The sequence below is a fragment of the Gymnoscopelus microlampas genome (assembly GCF_963454915.1).
Source record: "Gymnoscopelus microlampas genome assembly, chromosome: 1".
Classification (NCBI taxonomy): Eukaryota; Metazoa; Chordata; class Actinopteri; order Myctophiformes; family Myctophidae; genus Gymnoscopelus; species Gymnoscopelus microlampas.
Window position 1 is genome coordinate 9,865,146 of NC_139962.1, and position 18,698 is coordinate 9,883,843.

At 39.5% G+C, this 18,698-nt stretch overlaps 1 protein-coding gene and 1 long non-coding RNA gene across 2 annotated transcripts in view; one reads left to right on the forward strand and one right to left on the reverse strand.

The window, feature by feature from the left end:
• Positions 1 to 18,698, forward strand: part of LOC311046668 — a 211,426-nt gene that overhangs the window by 150,507 nt on the left and 42,221 nt on the right. The window lies entirely within an intron of this gene.
• rab4a (RAB4a, member RAS oncogene family) overlaps positions 1 to 18,698 on the reverse strand; it is a 305,717-nt gene that overhangs the window by 100,820 nt on the left and 186,199 nt on the right. The gene's annotated exons all lie outside the window — the stretch shown is intronic.

Sequence of the window (18,698 nt, forward strand, 5' to 3'; positions counted from 1 at the left end):
TAACCACCTTATTCAATCCAACGAGATAGTGTGGGGAACAGTGGTGGAAGAAGTACTCAGATGTTTTACTTTAGTAAAAGTAGCAATACCACAATATAAAAAATACTCTGTTACGAGTAAAAGGCCTGTGTTCAAAATGTTACTTGAGTAAAAGGACAAAACGTATTGGCATCAACATATACTAAAAAAGTTCCAAAAGTGAAAGTACTAAAATGTTTGAAAATATTAGATCTACAAGCTCACAACGCTTTGTGAGCTTGTAGATCTGCTATTTTCAAATAGTCTGTGTATAAAATAGGGCTGAAGTGGTTAATGTATGTTTTATAATGTAATAATGTATATCTGCAAAGTAACTAGTAACTAAAGTTTTCAAATAATTGTAGTGGAGTAAAAGTAAAAGTATTGAAAATTGGAAATACTCCAGTAAGTAAAAATACCTCAAAATTGTACTTAAGTACAGTACTTGAGTAAGTTGAGTATATTTATTGTGGATATGAACGGCACACGTTCAACCTTTAATAGTCAACATAAATGAATAGTCAACAACAAAGTATCCAAAGAATGTAGTTGTTTTCCTCTTAGCCTAAAATGTCTTAAAATAGACGCAGGAGCACATATGCAAATGAACATTTAAACACAACACAGCGTGCAATTTCTGTGTAATTTTGCACAGACATTCCCATAGGCCGAGGAAGAAATGCCACTTGATAATTTTCAAATCAACCTCATGGTGGCGCTATAACAGGCCGATTCGTGTTTTTACCCGTAACTGCTCCGATCTGTGTAAAACTTTGTATATCACTCTCTAGAGGCCAAGGAAAACCTTTGCCCTGCATTTTTCACATCTGCCTTTTATAGCGCCACCAGGAGGCTGACTTATGTAAAACACATTTTTGGATATTACTCCTTCAGATTTTATCAAAATGTCACGCTAATCGGTACACATTCCAGCCTCTATGGCGAATTCCGAAACATTGCTGGCCCACACTACCTACCTGACCTGGCGGAGACCTGTGCTCCGAGGAGCACTTTTTCTAGTTTTTCTTTCTTTCTTTCTTTTTTTTTTTGAGATGGTAAAGATAAGCTATTGAAAGGCAACAAATTCTGCAATAAAGAAGAAGAATAGAGGGCTACAGAAATGGTGAAAATTGTCGAATGGTTGAATCTTAAAGCTTAAACCTTGAGCCTTGAAAGTAATCAAAATGCCAATAACTCTTTGACGTGGTGAATATATTAAAGAACCAAACATCCAAGGCACTCTTTTCAAAGAAACGTAAAAAGCCAATGTAACAACAGAGAGTTCACCTTGGAGCAGTGAATTGTAAAATGTTTTCACTGTTCCAATTGAGCCAATAAAATAAAGCCTTTTTTCAAAAAGACAGGTTTTTCAAAAGACTGCCTTGGACTTTTATTTATTAAATTCTAAAGAATGTTAATGGCAATATTTATTTTCAAGAGCAATTGGAGACCAAAAGCAGTTGAGCTCTTGGGAGACATGCTGTTATGTTTGGCTTTATTCATGTTGTATTCAAGTTGTGGACAGTAACTAAGTGCATTTACTCAAGTACTGTAAGTACAATTTTAATACAATGTTTTGTTGTCACGATATTAGACACGTTTTAGACCCAAGTGCAGAACCAGGCAGGCAGGCAGGTAGGTAGAGAAGGTTCAATGAAGATTTATTAACAAACTCAGGATACAAACTGATATTAAATCAGGACATACAAGAGCATGACACTAACTTTAATCTGACTAATGAACACTGAACACAGGGAGGTTTAAATAGACACTGACTAACAAGACACAGGTGAAACATAACTGGACACAGTGGAGAAACAAGTAATCAAAGGGAGGTAAGACAAGACAGGTAGCAAACACTAGGGCAGACAGGACACACTAGGAACATAACTACACAATAAAAGTACAAGGAGAACAGGAAACAATAGGAGCGATACTACAAAATACGATACAAGGACACAGATCCTGACATTTGTAGGAAACGGAAAAAATAAATAAATATGTGTCCGCAACCCACAAATGGGTCCCGACCCGTTGTTCGGGGACCAGTGTTGTATATCAGTGGTTCTCAAACTTTTTCACATCAAGGACCCCAAAATAATTTTGCTGAGAACCCCCTGGTACCCCCCCCCCCCAAGGACCCCTGGGGGTCCCCGGACCCCACTTTGCGAACCAATGTTGTATAGGACGAAGTAGCCTACATATCAGGCTTGACGATGACACGCAAAATATGCTCACAGCTTGTTCTCCTCAGCTAAGCATGAAAAGTAAACAAACACAGCTTCTATTAAAGCCACATTCCAGAGTGTTCATTTTATTTTTATATTATAATAATGCTTGTTGAATCAAAGCCAGTGAGCGTCAAATTGAGCCGTAAAAATAAAAATGCTTCTGGAAGAACAGAAAGGCTCTTTGAGTATAGAATATAGGAGATATATTATATTATGGTTGAGTGGATCTCATGCCATTTGGAAGTCCTTCATCACAGCTATTTACTTTCATGGATATTGATTCTATTAAGTATTATTTCTGATTCAACTATTAGGTGCTCTTTGTGAGAGAGGAAACAGTGTGTCGGTTCATTTGGTGAAAATCAACAACAAGCAGCGTATTCTCTTGTACATATTTCTTATTCTTCATACCAGTAACCTGTAAGCTGATTGTATGACGTTCTGTATAGTAGTCTGTCTCTTATATGTCATCATGATTTGTGTGCGTGGGGATCTCATTTTAAACAAGCTCAGTGCTTTATGATCCTTCCAGTTTAGTAGACCTTGTATTGTGAATCTGTACTTCCATGTACTGTTTCTCATGTCTTACTACATAAAGTACATCAATCAATCAATGTCACTGTAACATCAGAACTGAAAAACTAGATAGATTGCAGTGGTGGGAAAAGTACTCAACATTTTTACTAAAAGTATCAATACTGCAATGTAGAAATACTCTAGCAAAATTCCGGAATTCAAAATGTAGGAAAGTACAAAAGTAATAGTATCAAAATGTACTTAAAGTTCCAAAAGTAGAAAGTAGTCCTTATGCAGAATGTCCCATTTCACAAGTTTTCCAATGTATAAAATGTATAAAAATCTTTTGAAAATGGCATCTACATTTTCAAATGGCCGTATATAGGGCTGAAGTGGTTAATGTATGTTTTGTAATAATAATCCAAATCTACAAAGTAACTAGTATAACTAAAGTTTTCAAATAATTGTAGTAAAAGTACAATATTTGCCTCATGAGACTCCAGAGCCTCTGGAGTAGAAGTAAAAGTATTGGAAATTGGAAATACTCAAGTAAAGTACAAATACCGCCAAATTGTACTTAAGTACAGTACTTAAGTAAAGTAAAAAACTTAGTTGCTTTCCACCACAGACAGACAGACAGACAGATAGATAGTTCAGGGAGATGTGAAGAGGCTGGAGGAAAGCTTCGGTGCTTTCTCCATGACAGATTAATTCTTCACGTCAGTGTGCATCTGCAGTCTGCACCCACTCAAACACTGACACACACACACACACACACACACACACACACACACACACACACACACACACACACACACACACACACACACACACACACACACACACACACACACACACACACACACACACACACACACACACACACACACGAGTGTGTCTTTCCCTCTACCGCCTCCTTTGTCATATAATAGCTGCTGAGAAAGGGTAGAGAGGTAGGGGGAAATAAAATGCCATGTGACACGATGGAGTGAGTTTAAGTCGGTGTCACTTTAGTTACAATAGCCAATCGGTGACCTTATCTTCAACAGTTTTGGACATATGAGGTTTCCACCTGACAGAGACGATAGCCATACGATAGCCTACAAGTTCATAGTGCGGCACAGAGTGCCGCAAATCTTTGAATATTGTGAAAAAATGTTTTTTAAGCGAACATTTTTAACTCAAATCTTTGCTTCTGGGGGGTCCCTGGAACAAAATATTTTGAGATGGGGGTCCGCGGCCAAATACATATCATTTTGGGGGTCTTTGACATGAAAAAGTTTGAGAACCACTGACATGGCAACATTTAGAAGACATTTGTAGAATATATATTCAACGATTTGCACAAATTTTCAAGATTTTTTCAAAAACAGCAGTTGGGCACTCAGTGCCGCGCTATGAGCTTGTAGATCTGCTATTTTTGAATAGCCAAAGAAATCTAAAATTACAGAGATGCGTTCCTGGATTCAATGGGTTAAGTGTTACTTTATTTGTTTATTTGGGAGGCGAGAGAAAGAGCGTAGGCCTATTAATGAACACAGCAACAAAACTGTAGTGTAAATACGTCGGGAGTTAGCAAGGATGCTCATTTTCAGAGATTCATCTGTAGTCCCAAACATATACATATATAACAATAAAATTAGATATTGTAACCTCAGACAATATAACAGCAAAAATACAACAATATATTAATGTAGGTTTTGTAATAATAATCTAAATCTGCAAAGTAACCAACAACTAAAGTTTTCAAATAATTGTAGTGGAGTAAAAGTATATTAAATGAAATGGATATACTGTAGTCCAGTAAAGTAAAATTGTTCTTTCAGTACTTGAGTAAATGTACTTTGTTACACTCCACATACAACACGAATACAAAGCCAAACATTACAGTATGTCTCCTAAGAGCTTAACTGCTGATAGCAATATTTCAATTAACATTCTGTAGAATTTAATAAATAAAAGTCCAGTTAGGCACTCTTTCAAAAACACTTTTTTGAAAAAAGGCTTTACTTTATTGGCTCAACAGGAACAGTGAAAACATTTTACAATTCACTGCTCCAAGGTGAGCTCTCGCTGTTGTTACATTGGCTTTTTACGTTTCTTTAAAAGAGCCTTGGATGTTTGGTTTGGTTCTTGAATTTATTCACCATGTCAAAGACTTAGTGGCATTTTGATTAGTTTCACGGTTTCAAGGTTCAACCATTCGACAATTTTTCAACATTCACCATTTCTGCAGCCCTCTATTTTTCTTTTTTATTGCAGAATGAATTGCCTTTCATTAGCTTATCTTTATCGTCTCAAAACTAATTATGAAAATATAGATTTTTTAAAAAGCTTTAATAGACAAATTTTGTTTTACAAATTTTCTATTAATTAGACACCCCATGAAGCATTGAATTCATGGAGATCTTTTAATTTGTATCGCATTCCTAAGCCAATAATTTGATAACCGGCGGTCTCTCCGGTAGGAGACACAAAGAGTCTCCTTTGTGTCTCCTACCGGATACATTAGCATCTTTAGTATTATCATCAAATTATTGTCTCAGGAATGTGACAAAAACTAAAACATCTCCATGAATGCAATGCTTCACGGGGTGTGTAATTAATAGAACATAAGTATTGTTTTGGTTGCTAACTACTCCTTGTAGTAGACACCTTGAAATGATTGGCAGACAAACATCCAGATTCTATTGACGTCATAGGCGCCGATCCTGTGGGTGCTCGGGAGCTCATGCACCCACGGGAGACAGCGAGCACCCACTGGGAATGCGCCCGTCGGACGGTTGAAATGCTTTGTAGCGTGCACACTGCGCAGGATGCATGACACCCAGTCAGATTTGTATCAGAGGAACGCGTTGTGCACTTCCATAGAGCTCTAATAGTTGTGCTACAACTGGTTCCAGAAACGGGCGCACGCATGCACCTTTCAAATGACACAGTTTTGTTTTTTTTCACCTCGCCGCGGGGGTGGGGGCTGGTGGCTTGAGCACCCAACAGCAAAATCATACATCGGCACCAGTGATTGATTTCTGCCACTGAATTTAACCACTATAAACCCCACCATTTGTATTGCTGGGAAAAGCCTTTGCAGAAAATAGCAGATCAACAGGCTCACAAAGCGTCGCAATGCGACACGTTGTGAGCTTGGCAATCTGCTATTTCTGAGAGTGTACATTTGGTCATATTTTTACCTGTGAGGATCCGTTTGGACCACATCGTTGTGAAGCAGAGTCCCAGACAATATCTCACTCTCATGTTAAGATATTATATTGACAATATAATAATAATATCGTTGCTGTCGGGCAGAAATCTCCATATTTTAACTTTTGTATTTCTTCGTAAATCAACACCCTACTTGATCATTCTACAGCGTCACACAAAAGCATCGGCAAGCTCGAAACGTGGCGCGAAGCTACGCATTTCGAGCATAGACTGTAAAATATGTGGACGAAGGGAGCCCCATTGGTTTCTACAGAACGTTTTGAAGCCTCTTTTTCCTGCAAATTCAAATCCGTCGTCTTTGAACTTCCGGTCCCGAAATTAAACCGTAAACGACTGCTATTGGCTGCATCCACAGCGAGGGTGCGTCTTCACTCGGTAGAACCAGTAGAAGCCCTAGAAACAAAGTGTTTATGAAAATGTTTACTAAGATCAAGTGTACCATCTGCTGGGTCATTAATAGGAACTGCATGCCTTAAGAGAATCAGGAAGTGGGCTTCAAATCCAGCAGATATTACTTGGCGCCCACGCTGGGCAAGACCTGGGATGTTGGTTGTCTAGGCCAGTGGTTCTCAACCTGTGGGTCGGGACCCCCAGGGGGGGGGGGGGGGGGGGGGGGTCAGATTATGGCATCAAAAGTAATCAACGAACTATACTATAAAAACTGGTCAAACCTTGACCAAATTGTCAAATAATATAAGAAAGAGGTAAAAAATAAAATAATAGACGATCTACAAGCTCACAGTTGCAAGGCATTGACGAGCTTGTAGATCTGCTATTTTCACAATATCTATCTGTTGTCGTGGCACCTAAATCGAATGCCTCAACTCCTACATTCCAAGTGCTTATCAGGGGGTCCCCAGTTCAAATAATCTGATTAGTTTGGGGGGGGGGGGGGGGGGTCACGGCCTGAAAAGGTTGAGAACCACTGGTCTAGGCGGAAACGGTTGAATTTGGCAGAAGTACCGCCCAAGGAAATGACGTTGATGCTTTACAAATCTGTTAACATTCTCCGTGAATGAAACGAGTGTTGTGATTGGTAAAAAAAAAAAAGTTTCCCGGGGAAACACGTACAACGGAAATCCTGTCCACTCAGGACTTCCGAGACACTCGCTGGTTTAGGTCGTGACCAGGCTCTTCTCTTCACAGATGAGTGAGGCTGGGAACGGAGGCTACTTGGCGCCTGGTATTGAGCTTGTAGATCTGCTACTTTGGATATTATTGAATTTGAATCATGAGAAGTAACAGTTTTGGACATATGAGGTTTCCACCCGACATACACGATATAATATCAATATAATATCAACATATTGTCCAGCCCTATGGTGTCAATATGCAAATATTAAGCCCACCTTTATTTATTCCGCTGATTGATTCGACCAAATATTTGCATGCTAGACTGAACAGCTTCGAACGTATTACCAGACTTCTCATGTCAGCTTTCCTTTGTCAAACATCAATTCCACAGACAATTGTATGAACAAATATTTGATACGCTAACTTATGGGGCTTTCAAAATGAGATGAATCTGTTTCAACAAGACCATATGGCGATGAACTATATCTATTCTATTTGTCTTCAAGGCCACATTAATATCAATAGAATATTTAACACAATGGAAAAGGCTTTGAATACCATGCACCCCATGCACACATTTGATAAGGCTGCAGTTGAAGAATCTTTCAATATTATAGTAATATGTATTAGTTTCATATCGTTTCAAAGTGGAAACCTCATTTGTCCAAAACTGCAACTTTTCAGGATTCCAATTCAATAATAGCAAAAGTAACAGATCTACAAGCTCAAAATACGTGTTTCGAGCTTGCAGATCTGCTATTTTTGATGCTTTTGAGTGACGCTGTAGTATGATCAAGTAGGGCGTTCATTTACAAAAAAATAAAATAAATTAGAATATGGAGATAAGAGGTTTCTGCCCGACAGCAACGATATGATATAGCAAAAACAAAAACTCCATACACCACCATACTGTAACCGTTGGTTTATGTATTGTGCTTTCATAAGAGCTTCTTCAGAACATGAGGACAGTGAAGTGAAACAAGCCAAACATACTTCACATTGGAGTGAATCAGAGCATATAGGTGAAGAGAGAATGACACAAACTAAACATACTTCACATTGGAGTGAATCAGAGCACACAGGTGGAGAGAAGCGACACAAACTAAACATACTTCACATTGGAGTGAATCAGAGCACACAGGTGGAGAGAAGTGACACAAACTAAACATACTTCACATTGGAGCAGGTACGTGCACATATAGACATCAAAGGGAGCTTGAGCCCCTGCCCTTTTACCCGTTTGTAAAAAACTGCCCTCTCCAGACCATGAATGCAGCATTTACTATGGTGAAAGAAATGCAAATGCCCCCCTTTCCATGCCGTACCCGAAGGCAGCAGTCAGGAAAATTGCCTTTTTCCGAACTCTCCTGAACTTGAACCCAGCATTTTGCATTGAAAGAATTTGTGCTCTGTGTAGAAATCCATGTTGCACGCCACATCTTCAGCAGCTAAAGAGTGCGGGTCGCGCCGGATCTACAAGCTCACAACGTGTCGCTCTACGACGCGTTGAGAGCTTGTAGATCTGCTGTTTTTGGCCAAAAGTGCCCTTGTAGGGAATGTCAGCCCCTGCCTCACTAACATTCTCTGCACGTCCCTGCATTGGAGTGAATCAGAGCACGCAGGTGAAGAGAGAACACAAACTAAACATACTTGGAGTGAATCAGAGCCCACAGGTGAAGAGTGAAGCAACACAAACCAAACATATACTTCACATAAAAAAGTAGGAATTGAAAAAAATACCCAAAAGGTAGCACATTCAACATTTCAAATCAATGTAGGACAAAGAACACACATTTCCACATACAACGAACGATTACGCGTTTCAGCTATGAGCCTTTACCAGAGCAGTGCTTCTTTTTTTTATTCCTACTATTTATATGTATACTGGATTTTGGGTCTAGCACTCCACTGAGAAAACCCATTGTTGATGCACAACCTCTTTTTCTTATTTAAATATACTTCACATTGGAGTGAATCAGAGCACACAGGTGCACTCAATCAACCATCAGGGGAAAAATAACGTTTCTCCTTTTGCACCTGTTGAAATGATTTCTGCTGTGCTGATGTCCTTTTTTTTGCTGCGTAAGTTTAATATAATGTGAATTAATATTTTGACAAAAAAAGAGTTAGTGCCGCTTTAAATCGGTGCGGCGTAAGTGACATTTCTTTGTTAAAATACGTTTTAAATAGCTTTACATTCTGATAGTAATCATTGCAATGGAGTGTTCAGTAACAGGGGTCTCCTCGTCTCTCAAGCTTTTTAGTAAACAGAAAATGTGTGTGTGTCCATTCACAGCACGTTGAGGCCGGTCTGGAGTCACGTGGAACTCCATTTTTGGGGAAATTACGTCATATTTGACGAGTGGAGATTTGAGTAGCTGGATTTAAAGGCTGATTCCACACAGTGTGAGGACATTAGTGAAAGAGAAGCAGACTGTACATCCTGCTATTGAAACCAGTGGAGCACAGAGTGGAAGTCAAAACTGACCATTCCTGGATCGTAACTGGAGACGTCACTGTTTGGGTTCTTAGACATCACTGGGACAGTTCTAGACAGATGGAGAAGACACTCAGTGAAGAGATGGAGAACAAGCTGTGTGATGCTGAGAGGAGGACGATCCAGCAATATGAGGTGGATGTAACTCTGGACCCTGATTCAGCACATCCCTACCTTATCCTGTCTGAGGATGGAAAACAAGTGAGTGATGGAAATGTAAGGAAGAATCTCCCAAAGAACAAAGAGAGATTCTCAACATGGTTCGATGTCTTAGGAAAACAAAGCTTCTCCTCAGGAAGGTTTTACTATGAGGTTCAGGTTGGAGGGAAAACTGACTGGATTTTAGGAGTGGTCAGAGAGTCCATCAACAGGAAGGGATACGTCTCTCTGGGTCCCAACAATGGTTACTGGACTATAAGGTTGAGGAATGGAAAGGAGTACAGGGCTCATGCTGGCCCTTCTGTCCTCCTCCCTGTAAGTGAGGAGCTCCAGAAAGTGGGAGTGTTTGTGGATTATGAGGAGGGTCTGGTCTCCTTTTATGATGTGGAGACCAGAGTTCATATCTACTCTTTCACTGGCTGCACCTTCACTGAGAAACTCTTTCCATACTTCAATCCATGTTGGAACCATAATGGTGCAAACACTGCTCCTCTGATCATCTCTCCTGTCAATCACACTGATTGACAGGATTAATCCTTACATTGCAATAGAATGTATAAATTACACAGTATAATTGTAACAAACCTGCTTATCTGCAGCAGTTAGGGCTTCAGTGCCTTGCTCAAGGACGCTTCATCCAGTTCAAAACACTGGTGACGACCTACAAGGCAGTCAAGGCCACGTCACCTCCTGACCTTCAGGACATGATCCACCCCTACACCCCTTCACACACCCTTTTTTTTAAAACCAAATTAGGTAGAAATGGTGTTGTGAGTCATGTGACAATGAGCATCAAACAGGGTTCTGATACTCCATACTGTTTGACTGTAATAGGATTCATAAATGTGTGGGCGGGCTGGGACCTATTTCTTATCCAAAAAATCGCACCCTGTGTGAAGGAAGCGGTGCCTTTGATGAGTGGCCTCCTGGTGGCGCTATAATAGGTCGGGGCGGGGCTTCAGCAATTAATGCTCGTCCCTATTGGTGGTGTAAGTCCACATACCAAATTTGGACTTGGTGGCATGCTGCAAACTGGAGTTATAGCTGTTTAAAGGCAGTGGCCTCCTGGTGGCGCTATAATAGGGCGGGGCGGGGCTTCAGCAATCAATGCTCGTCCCTATTGGTGGTCTAAGTCCACATACCAAATTTGGACTTGCTGGCATGCTGCGAACTGGAGTTATAGCTGTTTAAAGCCCGTGCTGAAATGGACAAACGGACAAACGGACAAACGGACAAACGGACATACGGACATACGGACATACGGACATACGGACGGACATAGTCAAAGGTAGAGGGCTGGCACCGCTAAAAAAAATATCACGAACACAACATCCAATCAACCCCAAATTAGAATCACATATATATTAGAGCACACCTCCAAAAAGATCATGTCTATGTTTTTATAGGTGTATAAAAAAAACAGATAGCAGATACACAAGCTCATATGCTCACTATGAGTTCACCGAGTGCCGCACTATGAACTTGTAGATCTGCTATTTTTGAAAAAACGTGAAAAATGTAGCAAATCTTTAAATATATATATTTTTTTTAAAGCGAACATTCGTAACTCAAATATGTGCGTCTGGGGGGTCCCTGGAACCACATATTTTACAAATGTTCGCTTAAAAATCTATATATAATAAAAGATTTTCACAATTTAAATGTTTTCTTTTGCAGATCTACAAGCTCATAGCGCGGCACTCGGTGCCGCGCTATGAGCTTGTAGATCTGCTATTTTTTGAATAGCCCAAAGAAATCTAAAAATGACACACATTCTTTCCGGTCTGAATGGGTTAAGTCAGTGCTTCAGGTAAAACACTGTCCCTATGACATGGTACCATTTTATCTATCTTATTTGATCTATTTGATCTCCTTTAATGCAATATTTGGATGAAGCACACAGCTATTAAATAAAGGTTAATGCATTTTTATGAAGAAATGTGACCCTGTAAGCTACTCTGTTACACAGACGCAGTGGTGGAGAGTACATTTATTCAGACGCTGTATTTAAGGACATCTTTGAGGTACCTTTACTTTACTTACTTTTTTTCTATGCTTTGTAATGCTATTCCACTACAAATATTGTACTTTTACTCCACTACAGTTATTTGGAAACTTTAGTTACTAGTTACTTAAATTATTATTAGATAACATACATTAACCAATTAAGCCCTATACTTTATATATTTGAAAATAGCTGATCTATAAGCTTGTTGCTTATGCGTTGTGATGTGATGTGATGCATTGTGAGCTTGTAGATCTGCTATTTTCAAAAGCCTTTTACTTTGGTACTTTAAAGCTGCACTATGTAACGTTCCTCTTCTACCCCGGATTTGACCCCGGTTTCCTATGCAAGTGCTGACATTTTTACCATTGAGCTAATAGAGCCTGCCTGCTTGCTCAGGGGATGAATTGATTCTTGACCTTCGGGTCAAAATCCGTGTCCGATCCTGTGTCTAGGTGAGACATGACCTTTGACATTTGGCACGATCTAAATGTCTCAATAGAGACAAAATACAACCACCCCAATAGTATAAGTTAGATTATTAACATGTTCTACCATACATATTGTATTATATTGTATTAACATACTCTACCATACATATTGTATTATATTGTGTTAACATACTCTACCATACAGAATAAAATTGTATTCATTATAAAAAAAAGTAGAGCCATTTTAAGTATATTTTTTATGCCAATTCTACTTTTACTCAAGTAACATTTTGAATACAGGCCTTTTACTTGTAACTGAGTATTTTTTATAAAATGTTTTTGTTACGTTTTCTTAAGTAACACAAATCTGAGTACATCTATCACCTCTGACAGTGAAGCAATATTTGCAGAAAGCACACAGGGTTTAAATAAAGGTTAATTATCTTTTATGAAGACGTCTGACCCTGTACAAGTCACCCAGAGGTGGCGTAATGTGACATTTGTGGAACATAACTCGAGGATAAACGAATAAACTGTACGTCGGATGAATTTCCATGAAGATGTGACCCCTGTATGAGGTGATTTTCAATGGCTTGCAGCAGGTGTGAAAATGCAAAGCGAGACCTATACAGTATATGAACTTGAACAGACTAGAGGGGACTGTATATGAGCAGGTTCACTGTGTTCGCCCCTCAAACTCTGAAGGAAGGACATTTTCAACGTCATCTCATGTTGAACTTTTCTATTCTTTGAGAAACATTATGCATGGGCATTATGGGCAGGGCTTAATGGACAGGCTTTAGCTGCTGCAGCACAGGGCACCAACCTTGGGGGGGCATCAAACAGCGGGGAGAAAGTGAAAGAAGACGCAACTATCGCCAAAGAGTGCCGAAAATGTGAAGCAACTTCTGCTGAGGGCGCTCTAAAACGGTTAAACGCACCGGCGAAGCGTAAATTTTTCACACTGCACTCACTCCACCGATATCGCCATATTGCTCTATTGTCTTGAAGATGCAAACAAACACAGGTATCAGCGTTGCGTTTGTTAAATGGATCATATACAGTGATATATTGGTATGTGTGTTAAAATGTATATTGTGTCTGTAAGGTGGAAACCTCCAGTTACTTTTCGCCATTCAAATTCAATAACAACAAACGCGTCGCTTCGCCCTGCGTTTCGAGGTTCTAGATCTGCTACTTTTGATGATTTTGTGTGACACTGTAGTACGATCGAGTAGGGCGTTCATTTACGGGGGAAAAAACGCTAAAAGGTTAGAATATGGAGATAAGAGGTTTCTGCCCGACAACAACGATATACAGTGACATATGTTCATGTCCTAGAATGGTTATATATATATATATATATATATATATATATATATATATATATATATATATATATATATATTGTAGTGCTAGGGTCCTGTAATAACAACCACCAGATGGGACCACGTCCAAATATTAGCTTTTCAAGTTCCTGAGACATCAAAAGGAGGAAGACAAAGGAAGCACTAATTGGAAAGGAGAAGAGGTAGGGGGGGGGGGGGACAGACATCAAACATAAATCGTCTCTGTCGGGTGGAAACATGTTGACATGTCCAAAACTGTTACTTTTCAGAATTCAAATTCAACAGTAGCAGATCTACAAGCTCAAAAGAGCTTGTAGATCTGCTACTTGATACTTTTGTCTGATGCTGTAGTATGATCAAGTAGGGCGTTGATTTATGAAAAACTAATTTATGAAAAACCTATGGAGTTAGGGGTTTCTGCCCGACAGCAACAATATAATATAAAAATATATATAATATTGTTTCACCTTTATTTATTTGAGATTCGGTACCTCAAGTCCTGGCAAAGACAACAGCATAAATCTATCTAGATTATCTATCTAAATATCTACGCTATATACCATTTTTGAAATTAAATGTGTAAGATTATTCTGCCAGTTTAAAAAACATTCAACCTGTTGTCCGTCTACTGGGTATGTCAGCAATGTCCAAAATAGCAGATCTACAAGCTCACAATGCATGGCATGATGGCAACTCGCTGTGAACTTGTAGATTTGCTATTAGTAGGGAGGCCACAGCCAGAAGCTATGGGTTAAGGTTTGTGAACTGAAGCCCTGCTAGGCTCCTGTACTTAACAGTTACTACACCACTAGATGTCAGCAGAAGATAATAGTCTTTATCTATAGAATGTTCTGAGAGACATTTAATGAGGAGTTTCTGATGTGTTCTGGAACACTGATATCATAGCTATTGATTTTGTACATTTACAAGTGTGGTATTAATTAAGTTACTCCAATTAAGTTATTATTTAGTCATTAACAAGTTCTTGTTAATACTTTTCATTGATTAAATATTTATAAACCAGACCACTATCAAACTGGAGTCTCTATTTTGGGCAAGTGAATTTTAGGCAACATACGTAAAAAAATAAAATAATAATAATTCTTACAACTCACAAAAGACGACACATTGTGAGCTTGAAACATAAAAAAAATACCAATAAATGCTTGTAGATCGGCACTTTTTGTTATGGATATTGATATCACAAACCGTTGCAAAAATACTATAAGGGGCCCGATAAATGTGTTCCCCTGAAATTGCAGTCAGTTTAGTCTGACATACTGCTGCTGCTGCAGAGGGAGACATCTTCAAGTATATTATTTTCTCTCTTTGTTGTTGTTGTTATTATTTCTTTTGGCCCGGTCTCCAAGGAGGTTGTTAAGCACATGCTGAGGGGCTGGTAGGTGGTCTCCTGGGGGATGGGAGAAAAAGCCGGAGCAGAGAGGCTGTCATCATCTCCAGTGGTGAAAAAAAAAGTACTCACGTCTTCTTTACTGAAGTAAAAGTATCAATGCTGCAATGTAGAAATACTAGTACTTTTTACTAGTAGAAATACTAGTAAAAGTCCGGAATTCTAAATTTACTTTACAAAAGTATTGGCATCAAAATGTATCAAAAGTAGAAAGTACTAATTCTGCACAATGTCCCATTTCACACATTTTCAAATAAAAATATTTTTTAAAATAGCAGATCTACAAGCTCACAATGTGTCGCATGGCGATGCATTGTGAGCTTGTTGATCGGCTATTTTCAAATGGCCGAAATGTATATATGGCTGAAGTCGTTAATGTATGTTTTGTAATAATAATAGATATCTACAAAGTACCTAGTAACTAAAGTTTTCAAATAATTGTAGTGGAGAAAAAGTACAATATTTGCCTCTGAGATGCAGTGGAGTAGAAGTAAGAAGTACTGAAAACTGGAAATACTCAAAATTCCTCAAAAGTGTACTTAGTAACAGTAATTGAGTAAATGTACTAAGTTACTTTACACCACTCGAGGCTGTCATCATCTCCATCCTTCTAACACCATCAACATGTGAGAGCGTCCTACTGTGCTGCTGCTGCTGTAACAACATGTGCAGCTCTAAGCCCAGCCTGCCAACAGGAATGTTCACAAATAAAAGCTCTCCGGGGAGACGAAGCCCAGGCTCTCTCTCTGCTTGACACTCATTAAATATCCCCTCAACATCCACCAAAGGAGGGATTTGAAAGGTGGTGCTCATCTGCGCAAACCTTTTCATGTCAAGGTCCCCCAAATTGATGTATTTTTGGCCCGCGGACGACCGTGTGCACAATGTTTCGTCACACAGAAGAGAAGATTTGTGTTTAAAATAATTAAGAATCTTCCAAATATTTCTTTTTTTTAAAAGCAGATGCACAAGCTCGCACGAAGTGACGTGGTGCGAGCTTGTGCGTATAGATCTGCTATTTTTGAATAGCCATTAGCCAACATATACGTCCATAAAGTGGTTAAAGGGATAGTTCACCCAAAAAAATGCTTTTTTTCTATCGACTAGTCACCCCATAGAGACTTGAATTCATTGATATTTTTTTGTTTTTGTCTCATTCCTAAACCAATAATTTGATGACCAGCGGACCGGTATAGGCAGCAGTTCCGGTAAGAGACAAAAAGGAGACTCTTTGTGTCTTCTACCGGAACCGCTGCCGGTCATCAAATTATTGGCTTAGGAATGCAACAAAAACAAAAAAATATCCATGAATTCAAGTCTCCATGGGGTGACTAATCGATAGGAAAAAAGTCATTTTGGGGGTGAACTATCCCTTTAAGATGATTGTGATGCTATATTAACTACTTTTGCTGGGGACCCCCTGGACCCCCCCTCCCCTCCCCAAGGACCCCACTTTGAGAACCACTGCTACAGAGGCCCATAGAAATTGTATATAGCAGAACCCTGGATCTTCACTCATGTTGGCTGCCTACCAGAACAATGTGCCTGTTAGTGATGAGCGGGTCGACCCGTAACCCGCGGGACCCGGGTGGGTCGAGTCAGAATTTCAGAGGCAATTATGCGGGCTGTGGGTAAGCGGGTCAGCCGCTCTCACACGCAAAAAAAAAAAACATGATCACATGCTCTTGTTTTGTCTTTATTCCTAATAAGAATAAGAATAATAACAATAAAACAGTTTGAATACACTTGGGGATTATTTTCTAACCATGATTTTACAGAATAAAAAAAAAATCATCGCTCATCACTAGTGCCTGTTATTATTTTACTGGTGCACGGCAGCAGCATTTCACAGAGATTACACTACAAAGGAGTTAATACTGAAGCTGATATTTAATACGCCAGAATGGTAGCAGTGATGTCACATAAGTGCCGTCGGGGCGACTTTTCAATGGGTCTTGATCTCCCTCTGCCTTAGATCATCAAGTACTCTTATAAAGTCATGAGATCATTTTCTATAAAATGTTTTTTTTTTTTTCAGCTCAGTTCTTTCAGATCTAAGAGCTGACATGCTGTAAAGGGCAGCGGTCTTTACTCCAGACTTTGGAACTAGTCAGGAGGAGGGTACAGTGTGACGATGAAAGTGAGGTGCCGCACCGGGAGGAAAATGTCATTTCAATTCAAATTCAATTCATAAGAATGCTGTGCCAGTTTAAAACCCATTAAGACCTGGAACGCATCTGTGTCACTTTAGATTTCTTTGGCTATTCAAAAATAGCAGATATACAAGCGCATAGCGCGGCACCGAGTGCCGCGCTATGAGCTTGTAGATCTGCTATTTTTGAAAAATCTTTACTTTTTTTTTTTTCCCAAAAACTGATTTAGAAAACATTTTTAAGAATCGCCTCGGGTCTTAAAGGGTTAACCACTTTCAACCTGGTGTCCCATTTTTGGGGCATGTCATTATTCAATTATGACATTTTCAAAATATAAAAGACAAATAGCTCAGGGGAGCTCGGGTGGTGCAGTGGTAAAGTCCCTGCACACAACACCACGGAGGTTGTGGGTTCGAATCCACCGTGGTGCATCCGGCTTTGTCGAGTGTCTATACAAGCACAATTGGCCCGTGTTCGGGGGAGGGAAGCCGGGCGGGGAGGAGGGTGATATCGGTCACTGCATGTACTCCTACGGGCGGGGGGGGGGGCACCTGTCAGTGGGGAGTGTTGAGCGGGAGGAGTAGGACGAAGGCTCTACGTCCTCCCGGTGGGGGCTCCTTACTGGCAAGTGAGTCAGTAGGATACGACAGCAGATTATGATATAATGAAACATACATAAACCACTTTAACCCTATTTTATACCTAGGCTATTAGAAAATAGCCGATCTACAAGCTCACAACGCGTCACATCGCGACGCGTTGTGAGCTTGTAGATCTGCTATTTTCAAATATGTATTACTTTTACTTTTGGTACTTTAAGTACATTTTAATGCCAATGCTTTTGTACTTTTACTCAAGTACATTTTTAATTCTGGACTTTTACTTGTAACAGAGTATCTTTATATTGCAGTATTGGTACTTTTACTTAAGTGAAGAATTTGAGTACTTTTTCCACCACTGTGTGTGGGGAGGAATTAATTGGCATAACGACTAAATTGGGGTGAAAAAGGGGGTAACAAATAATTGGCTACTCTAACTTTAGGGGGGAAAAGCATAAATTGCACATCTACAACTTCACAACATGTGCAACTCCCCCCCCCCCCCCCCCCCGTTTTTAAGTCATTAAATGACATTTTGTGAAATTTTCACAAAATGGGGGTTGCAGTCAGTGGATATGGTTATTTGGGGGTCGTTGGCATGGAAAACTTTGGTCTACTAGGCTAACTAACAAGAGAAGCATTAGTGAATCAGTATGGAATGAGTCACACTGGCCATCATGTAACATCTGAATCATCCACTGAAAACCACCTGCCTGGAGATGAATGAGTGTCCCTCCTGTGAGATACAAGAAACAGATCCAAACCATCATTCAGAGAATCAGACGGGTGTTTTTTCTAAAAGGAATAAATCAACAACAGGCTCTCACACCAGCTAGAGGAGAGTTGGTTTAGCTCAGTGGTTTTCAACCTTTTTCATATCAAGGTCCTTTATTTATTGGGCATTTGAGCCACAGACCACCATTTTATGAGATTTAAACTCTCAGACCCAAGACTTAGAATATTGTGTAATCTTTGGATACGATTTTGTCCACAATTCCATCCATGCTGTATTGATGTTGGTAAAATAGGAGAG